This window comes from Triplophysa rosa, linkage group LG5 (assembly GCF_024868665.1).
Source record: "Triplophysa rosa linkage group LG5, Trosa_1v2, whole genome shotgun sequence".
NCBI lineage: Eukaryota > Metazoa > Chordata > Actinopteri > Cypriniformes > Nemacheilidae > Triplophysa > Triplophysa rosa.
In genome coordinates this window covers 28,406,817-28,417,103 of record NC_079894.1, presented here as the reverse complement: position 1 = coordinate 28,417,103, position 10,287 = coordinate 28,406,817, and positions in this window count along the sequence as shown.

Here is a 10,287-nt window from a genome sequence, read left to right as displayed (position 1 = left end):
AAGGGCACAATATAAAAACACAAATCACAAAAAGAAAATAAAGTTATATCAAAAATACATTTTAATTTAAATAAAAAATATATATAAAAATAAATGTGGACTCATTGTTATAGTCTGGAGTTGGTGTCAACTAAAAGTCCTTGCAAGGGCCGGTGTAATTTTTCTGCATGTGTCTTGGTGAGAAAGCAGGATCCGGACTGGAGCTGGCATATCACTAGTAACCTAAGGTGAAAACAAAGAAAAAAGAGAATAATTAGTGTAGCAGCTGTTCATAGCCTATTAATTAGAATCATTATTATATAGAAGAATTAATTATTTATGTATGCTAGGCACACTGAGATGCACTGAGTTAAAACATTTCTATGGCCCCTAAATAGAAAGTTTTCAGGATTGTTGGAGAACAAGGGTGCACCTTAAATGTGCCCAAGCTGGTTACCCAGTTCCCTGAGCACGGAAGAAGATGCTGTTTCTCGTTGCCATACTTCAGAAATGCCTGCATGTCTTCCTTCAAAAAATCTGAATCTGGTAACATCTCAAGCAGTTCCTTTTTATGGTCTCTGTGGCACGCCTGCTACCTGATAAATACATAAATAGATGTGATTTCTCAAATACCACAAACACCAGCACGCACCAGAAGCATTCCTATAGTGTCAACATGACACCATTACGTCTCGTTCCCTTCTCAGGGAACCTGGTCACATGTGTAATCTGGAACATTTTTAAACTGTCAAGCAATTTTGAGTGACAGTTGGTTTGTGAAATATTTAACAGTTTCCTTGACTGAGACAATAAAAAAATCCAAGAGCCTCAGCAATAAAATGAAATGTGAAAGATGATTTGAAACAAACCAAATGTATCATAAGACAATGAAGGTCCATGAGCAAACGTGTTAGTTCATTTCCAATTGCATAAATGTGACAATAATAATGCAGTTTGTTTTTGTAAAACTGTACCCTGTTAGTATTTGCAACACTAAAATCTCTAAATGAGATTGGGAAACTTTTGCACTAACACTTTTTTCTCTGTTCTTTATGTTGTTAGTGAAAGACCAGGCTCACATGTATACAGCTCTGTGGAAAGTCACCATTCCAAAGGTGAAGTACCAAACTTCAGTGAAGAAACACCATCAGCTACCAAAAGGTATTTTATATTTTGAAATTAAAATAATAAGCCAAGTGTAATATTTAAAACATTTTTGTCTGTGTATGGTTCCTTTTTTTTGTTCTAGTAGTGAAAGGCAGAAAGGAACGGTACATATTGGTGCAGAGATTAAACGATGGAGAGATTTAAAATTACATAAGGGAATGAAGAGTGATGTAGAACTGGCAACTTTTCTTTTGAACAGGTGTGTACACAAACACTTTTTTTTTTTAGATATTTTAGGTACTATAGGATTTTTCACACTGTTCAGCAATCATGTAGATATGTTTTGAGTTTTAGTCACACATTACCTGAAGTGGGTGTATTGTAGATGACACGTCTTTCCTTTTACCCTAAGGCACCAGCCAAGGAATTTCAATTTGACTGTAGAATAATGATGCAAACATAGCTATTACCGTGTAGTTTATTATCTTAGCTTTTCTGAAAGATTTGTGTGAGATTTTTGCTAAATTTGAGAGCCTCTTCCAAAGAAGACAGTTGTGATAAAATATAATTTATTTAACAAAAAATTGACATAAATAACTATAAAAATCAATAGTATTAACATACTAATGGATAGTAAGAAATAAGAATAGATATAAATCAAGTTCAAAGGATGAAAAATGTGAAAGAGGTGAAATTAGATGCTGGTTTGGTATAGTTATATTATGTTTTCTTATGAAAAGATTAGCTGTTTTGTTTCTGTTATCTAAGGTGGAGACCTTATTTCCAATTAAACAACAAATGATTTGTTATACTATAGACAGTCACCGTCAACAACGTAAACGTTAATGCACGAGTGCACTTTTTTGGCTGAAACTTACATTTTGGTAGATTATTTCTGATAACAAGCAAAAGAAATAACCTAAGGTTAAAATAAGTTACATTATATGTACTAAGTAAATAACATTAGTTAACAAGTTACAACTATGGCCGTTTCTCAATTCCAAGAATGCAAATAACGGACTTTTGTCCTTGATAGTTTGTACTTGGCAAGTTCAGACTCAGTTATAACAAATGGAACAGCAGAGTACTTGGTGTCACTTAACTGCCTTATCAAACACGTGCAATCCTAGTTCATTTAAAAATTTATTTTAATGGAGCTTTACATTAAAACAAAGTAAAATAAAATAATACGATATCAAACAAAACAGTGCTTCCTGTCATTTTTGTCAAGAACTGGAGACAGAGAACCTAAGTGTCACGGTCGTGGCAGAAGAACCCAAGCGCAGGCAGACGTGAAGGGGAATTTATTCCCCTTCACGTCTGCAGGGAACAAAGGGAATTTATTTACAAAACAGAAAACAAAACACCCTCGATGGGGAAAACAGAACAGCGATAAATACAAAACAAAAGACTTCCCACGAGGGGGCAAAACAAAAGCAAGAACAGTAAACAAACTAAACTAAAGAACACTAAAACAACTTACTTAACAAAACAGGATCACGGACAGGACAAGGCAAGGCTGAGACGCTGAGAAACACCAAACATGGTACACGCACAAGCAATCCACCAACACAAGACAAAGAAACAAGAGGGTATATATAGGTAAGACAAATGAGGGATAACGACATGGGGCAGGTGTGGGTAATGAAACACTCAGGGGAGGATAACAAGGAAACGAGATGGCGGGAACAGAGACGAGACACTGGAGAGAACGCATATTATTGTCAAAAGAATAATAATATGTTTCTCTCCACACCTAACCAAAGACTTTGTCATGACTCTGCTACAGGACCAAGAAAAACATAACTAAATGAAGCAGAGCCATGACACTAAGTGCAAACAGGTGGTGGAAAACAAAAGACTTTAATAAACACAGACAAAGCAAAAACCCACGAGGGAGTAAAACCACGATAAACAGGAGATAATAATAATAACAGACTTGACGATACAAAAAACTGACTGGACTCGACTAACAACACTAGACGTAAACTAAGACTGACTTGACAAGACTTTGATGCAAATCTTACACAAGGCTAGAAAATGATGCAATGTCATACAAGCGGTTTAATCCAAAACGAACCGGAACAAGATAGCAAACACGAGGAGATTAAATAGAGGACAAAATCAGGCGGGGAACAGGTGTAGGGCATAAAAACATTACATCACTGGCTGATGTAATGTTTACATCTTCCTTGCAGTGCCATGCAGTGGTACTGGATGCTTGGTGGACGGCTCAATCCTCCTCCGCCCCCTGGCGGCCGGCGATGGCTCCTTCGGCTGAGGGCAGCCGGCAGCGAGTCCCCCGTTTCCTGCTCCTCCCCTTCACGGCGGACGGCAGCAGGCTCCGGCCAACGGCGTTGACTCCTCCGCTCCCTCCCAGACGGCAACCACCCCACCTCGGCCCAGGAGCACGGCAGCGAGGTCTTCGTCCCATCCGAATACTTGCTCCAGCACCACCCCCTCAGCAGCGAGGGCTCTCCGACAGCATGTCTCTCCTTCCTCACGGGTTTCGGCACCAATGTAATACAATTCAAAGTAAGGAAGGAAGGAGGCGGGAACCGGCGAACATTAAATAAACTTTTAATCAAATAAACCAACCACAAAACGAAAGTATAGGGCACACTGCCGGCCACACAAGCATAAATAAAACTTAACACAATGTCCAGGCCTGGTCCTCTCTCATCCTTCACTCCTGTCGCTCGTCCTTTTATGCTTCCGCTCCTCCGTGAGAGATGCGAGACCGGTGCAACGCGCAGCTGACAATCATTATCACTCGCGTCACCGGCCTCGCACCGTTTCCTCACGGCTCTCGTGCCGCCCCGTTACAATCATCAATAATGAGGAAACAAGCGGGGTCGGGGACAAAGACGAGACCGGAGAGTTCACGTGGCATGCCAAAACAAACAATGCCGTGACTCTCTCCACAATAAACACGTGGGTACTGCCACGATCCTGACACAACACTAGAAAACCTGAACAAGGAAGCAGGATCATGACAATTTTCATTTAAAAAAATAATATTATTTGATTCTGGCAACAAGTGCCTGCTCTGATTATCCTAACTGTTTTTATGTTTATAATGAAATATGATATAAAACACAACCCTTTGTTATGAAGTATAAGACGTTTGTACAATATGAAATATACAAGCAAATAATTCACTCAAAACTACAGGCAGAGCTCCAGTACGAAGTTATAGCTGCTCTGTGGGATTTTTAGTGGCCACTAGCGGTGAGTTTGAGAATTGCAACCAATCTTTCAGTACTCCACTCACCCCTCCATTTCGAAGCACAACGGTGGCCACCACAATACTAAGATATTTTTTCTACACTTAGAAGGTGTCACGAACTGTGGCAGGAAAGAACCCAAATGCAGGCAGGCGTGAAGGGGTTAACACAGAGAAGTTTTAATAATAACAAAAACACAAAACAAAACACCCGCGATGGGAAAACCAAGAAAACTAGATAATACTGCAGACAGGACAAATATAACTAAGGCTGGATAAACAGAACCACACTATACAAACGCTAAGAAACAAACTTACAGAAACTCGGCTCGACTTGGGCTTTCATAGCAACAGAACACTGGCACAGACAGGAACAAGTACATACACAATCCAAGAGCACAAGACAATGAAACATGACGGCAATTTAAAGGGAAGACAAACGAAGGATAATTGACGAGGGCAGGTGGGAAACATAAGACACAGCAGGGAAGCAATACATGAAACGAGAGGGGCAGCGCCAATGACAAGACACGAGAAAACACATGAGATGTCAAAAACATAAACATCTCATGGCTTTCTCACATAGAACCTAAGGGCTCCGTCCCGATCCTGCCACATGACTAGAAATACAGAACAAATAATGCAGGACCGTGACAGAAGGAAAAAACGTTACTTCTCTCGAAGGTTATGCCCATTTGTAGCTAAAGCTATCAAACAACAGTTTTCACTTACATTGCTAAAGATAGATTAGTTTACCGGTCCGGCATAAAACAAGCAACTTCGGCGTCGCTTTGAAAACATTTGTCTTTCATCAGCGCCTTCCATTTGGGAATAGCTACACCAATGTATATCCTGGATTTCTGTTGTCGTCTGTCCCTACTTCATCTGGCAGCATCACGTTTGCGCTTCTTTGCCGACAGAGATTCACGCTCTGTCGGCTCATGTGCACAATATGCATGGTCCTCCATTTGATCAAAAGTTCCAACAAAGAACGATCTATGTTTCGAATAAGCCAGACGAGGACTACTACTACTTCTACTACTACTTTGTGCATCTTCAACTTAGTGAAGATGCAAGCTGCCTCTAAAAAAACACACTGAAGAAGAACAACATATATACGAAACACGCTTTGTAGAGCTGTTTGCCCGTTTAGGGCTACTATACAAAACATGGATCCTACTAAAAATCCCACACCTTTAAATACAAAATATAAAGTTATGAAACTTAACTTTGTCCTTAGTCAAAACGATTGGCCCAGGAACAAATAATAGATTCATTAGGCCAAAGACTCTTAAATATACCCATAATTAATTAAAGCGTCATGACACACTTAACATTTATTTGGATGTTAACAGAGTTAGTTATGTTGCACATCATAGAAAACAATGTTAGCAACCGTTAGTTATTACAGTAGAGGAAACTAGTTAATTTTGAGTTTTTGCGCTATTTTTGCCTTCCAGGTTTAAAATCCTCATCTGGCTACATCACACAGGTTGACGCGTCAGTGTCTCATAATTATTCATGAAACTGTGTTTTCTTTTCCAAATGAGAAGAAATTTCTCCTAATTATTCATGACAGCGCCTGGTGTGTTTCTATCTGACACTTCAGAGAGAGACGTTCATGGCACATGATAGTAAGCTGATGGATAAATGAAGAAAAAGCAGAACACTTACCAGGAGTTGCAAAAATGCATATTCTGATAATTATATATAAAAGTATATTTTTATGTAAAATACACTATATGCGGTATATATATATGGGAAGGGCTTCTCCACAGAAAGTGATAAATACATGACAGTTGTTGAAATTGTTGCGCACAGAAACAGGCGCGGATGGCCATTTGGAGCTCTTGGTGGGCCAGAGCTCATGTGGGCCAGTACAGCTCAATGACCATGTTTACATGGACATCAGTAATCAAATTATTTGCTCAACTCAACTCTCAACTCAACTTTATTTATATAGCGCTTTTTACAATTTTCATTGCTACAAAGCAGCTGTACATGAGACATATTGACTATAAGCAAAACAATTAACGTTATACCTGTAAAAACAAGAAAAAGGTGAAAACACAGAAGACAAACATACAAAACACTCCACACACACAATATGCACACGTACTAACACACATAGACAACCACACGGATGCGCAGACACACAGACAAGCACACACACACACACACACACAAACACACACACAGACAGACAAGCATGCACACACACACACACACAGACAAGCACGCACACAAACACAGACACGCACGCACATACACAGACACGCATGCACGCACAGTAAAAAGCACACATTTAAGATAAAGGAGAGGGAAACACAGGTCAAATATTAAACAGACTATAAATTCCTATATGCAATATTAATTAAGTAAAACTTTAAAATTCTAATTCTAAAGCAGCCCCCCTGGCCAGGCAAATAGTGCAAAACAGTATGCAAACGGTGGCGAGGAACCTCCAATCGAGAAAAAAACCCTCAGGAGAACCCAGGCCAAACCAGGGGATTCCAGTTCTCCTCTGGCAAAAGCTGCTGCCTCTGCAAAAGCTCGACAGTGCTTGCACAACAAGGCTAAATAAAAATAAATAAATTTACTAATAAGGTAAATTATAGATTTAAGATTATCATTAATAATCTAAAAGCATTTGAAATTTTGTAGTGAAGACATGTCAAGTCACCGCGTCCTTCTTTATCCAGCTCTATCATCTCAGCTCTTGTCAGGTCGCCGCTTTCCATTCTCTGCTCTACCATCAGGTCTGGGCATGAACTGCATCCTGCTCGCTGTGGTAACCTTGGAACAATGAGACAAGACTGGCTGAGAGTAGAGTACTGTTCTGCACTCTTTGATGCAACAAGTACATCAGTTGTTAATGGAAGTGTTCCTGGTTCAAGTTGATCTAATTAATGCAGCCTAAACCCTCAGAGGATTTATATTATGGAAGTGTAGTGTATGCAAGATTAAAAAGATGCGTCTTTAGTCTAGATTTAAACTGACAGAGTGTGTCTGCCTCCCGGACAGTGCAGGGAAGACTATTCCAAAGTTTAGGCACTAGATAGGAAAAGGATCTACCACCTGCACTTGATTCTGAAATTCTAGGTATAACCATCTGACAGGATGCCTGAGAGCATAATGCACATGAAGGACTGTAATACAAGAGTTCACTCAAGTACTGAGGAGCTAAACCATGTAGGGCTTTATAGGTAATAAGCAAGATTTTAAAGTTAACATGATGCTTTATAGGTAACCAGTGCAAGGTTGACAGAACCGGGCTAATATGTTCATACTTTTTTGTACGTGTAAGAACTCGAGCTGCCGCGTTTTGGACCAATTGGAGTTTTTGTAATAAGCCTCCAGGGCAACCACCTAACAGTGCATTACAGTAATCTAGTCTTGATGTCATGAATGCATGAATTAACTTCTCTGCATCTGAGATTGACAGCATATGACGTAGTTTAGATATATTCTTAAGATGGAAAAACGCAATTTTACAGGTGTTGGCGACATGGCTCTCAAATGACAGATTACTATCGAATAGAACGCCACGATTCTTAGCTGACGATGAGGGTTTTATGGAACATCCGTCAATAGTTAAACAGTATTCTTGGTTGTTACTTATAGCAGTTTTCGGTCCAATAAGTAACACTTCCGTTTTGTCCGAGTTCAGTAATAAAAAGTTGTTACTCATCCAGTTTTTTATATCGACTATGCATTCCATTATTCGATGGAACTGCTGTGTTTCATGAGGCTTCGAGGAAATATAAAGTTGAGTATCATCAGCATAACAGTGAAAGCTAGTGAAAACCGTGAAAACTACGACAGGAAAATCAGCACTGCTGTTTGTTAAATAATACACCCTCAATGTTTTTAAAAACAAATCTGAAAAGAAACAGCCACGTTAAAGAGTGGCACCGGCGTGACGCATTCTATACAAGATTCATCTAGATTTAACATCACATCTGTCTGCACAAAATGCAAGTGTTCTTTAAATCTAATTATAGTTATGTGCACGACATTAAAGAGTTCACAACCACTAGAAAAATCTATGACAAGCTGCCACTGCACACTTTGCAACCAACCAAAAAAACATCAGCACCATCAACATTTTGACTATACTTTAAAGGGATAGTTCACCCAAAAATGAATTTTTTTGTACTTTTTTTGTGATGAACACAGAGAAAGATATTTGGAAGAATGTTAGTCGTTTTCAGTTCCGGGACATCATTGACTACTATAGTAGGAAACATTAGATGGTGGTTAAATGTGCCCCAGAACTGTTTGTTTTCCTATATTCATTAAAGGGGTCATACGGCGTGAACACGTGTTGTTCTGTGTCTTTGGTGTGTTATAAGTTGCTCATGCATGTATTAGACGTGTAAAATTTCAGAAATGAAAGTGTGGGAACACAAGAGTCATTCTATGTAAAAGCAAACGCTCACCCAGACCTGCCTGAAACACCTCGTGTAGCCACACCCCCACAAATCTATGTCAGTTGGTGGTCTGATTTGACTAAGACCGCCCAAATGTATACGCAAGTAAGGTGGGCGTAACTGTAAATCTCATTGCATCGCCTGTCAGTACAATTGCTTTGGAACCTGATGTTCCAAATATGGTCAGAGGCGTTACACTTCCCTCACACGCTTGCAGTATTCCACCAATCACTACACACTGGTGAACTGGCCAATCACAGCACACCTCGCTTTTCAGAGCCATGAGCTTTGTTAAACATCTGCTCGTTTCAGAGAGGCGGAGCAAAGAGGAGATACAAACATGCACGGTGTGTGGAAAATACAGCGTTTATCAACCTTAAATCCTGTTTACACATTACATCACATCTAAAACAAACCATAATATTCCTTTTAGCCGTGCAATATGACTCCTTTAAAATATCTCATTTTGTGTTATACAGAACAAAAAAATATATATATATTTTCCTACAATGGTAGTGGATGATGTCCCAGAACTGAAAATTGCTAACATTCTTATAAATATATTCTTCTGTGTTCATCGGAACAAAGAAATATTCAGGTTTGAAACACTCTGCGTTTTGAGTAAATGATGGGTGAACTGTCCCTTTAAGAAACCTTTATTGCACAAGCCTAGGGTCATTATAAGTGTTTTTCTTTAAAGGGATGAACTCAGGTTATATTATAGGGTTTTCACATTATGATACTCACCATCATAACACACAAAATGATATAAGGTTGCACAGTTGCCTTCATACCAGTATCTATTATAAAATAGTGAAGCACACTTTGTTGCTGAACCATGGCTTTGGGAATTCCAGTTGCTATAGTTGACCTTCTCATTCTGATAAGACCATCTCCAGGTGTTGATGTCATTGTAGAGTCCGATCCAGCCAGCTGATGTCATGCCATCTTCACTGGCGGTCTGATGCAGATTTGTCCGATCTTCATCAGTCTGAACGGTGGCCAGATCATTGTGATTCAATCTGCAGTAAGCTTGTGCGTCTGTCCACGTCTTCAGCTCTTTGATGAGAATATACTCGCGCGGTTTACACACACCTACACACACCAGTCCTGCGAACACAAGAGAATGCAGATGCTTTTGTTTATTTGCAGTTGCCTTCTGTTTGTCCGTGTGCTTATTATTGTCCATGTTTATAAAGCACTACATTAGGGCTGCATGGGTAAAAAATTGATTTTCGTTGATCTTCAAATGATGTTTTATTAACAAAGTTCGGGAGAAGCCGGAGCACATAATCAAACTCGGCCGGTTCACCATTGGCAACCACGTCATCTATCCAAACGAGTTTCGTTAACAAAATTCAGGTGAAGCCGGAGCTCATAATCAAACCCGGCTGGTTCGTTACCAGCAATCACGATTTTCACCCTATCAGCTCAAGCGAGCCTCCGCATAAATAAGACCAGAATTCTTACCTGCACCTTCTCTACAGTAATGCAACATCCCTCCACCTCCCCGGCCGATCTCCCCGAACTCGCTTTCCACAG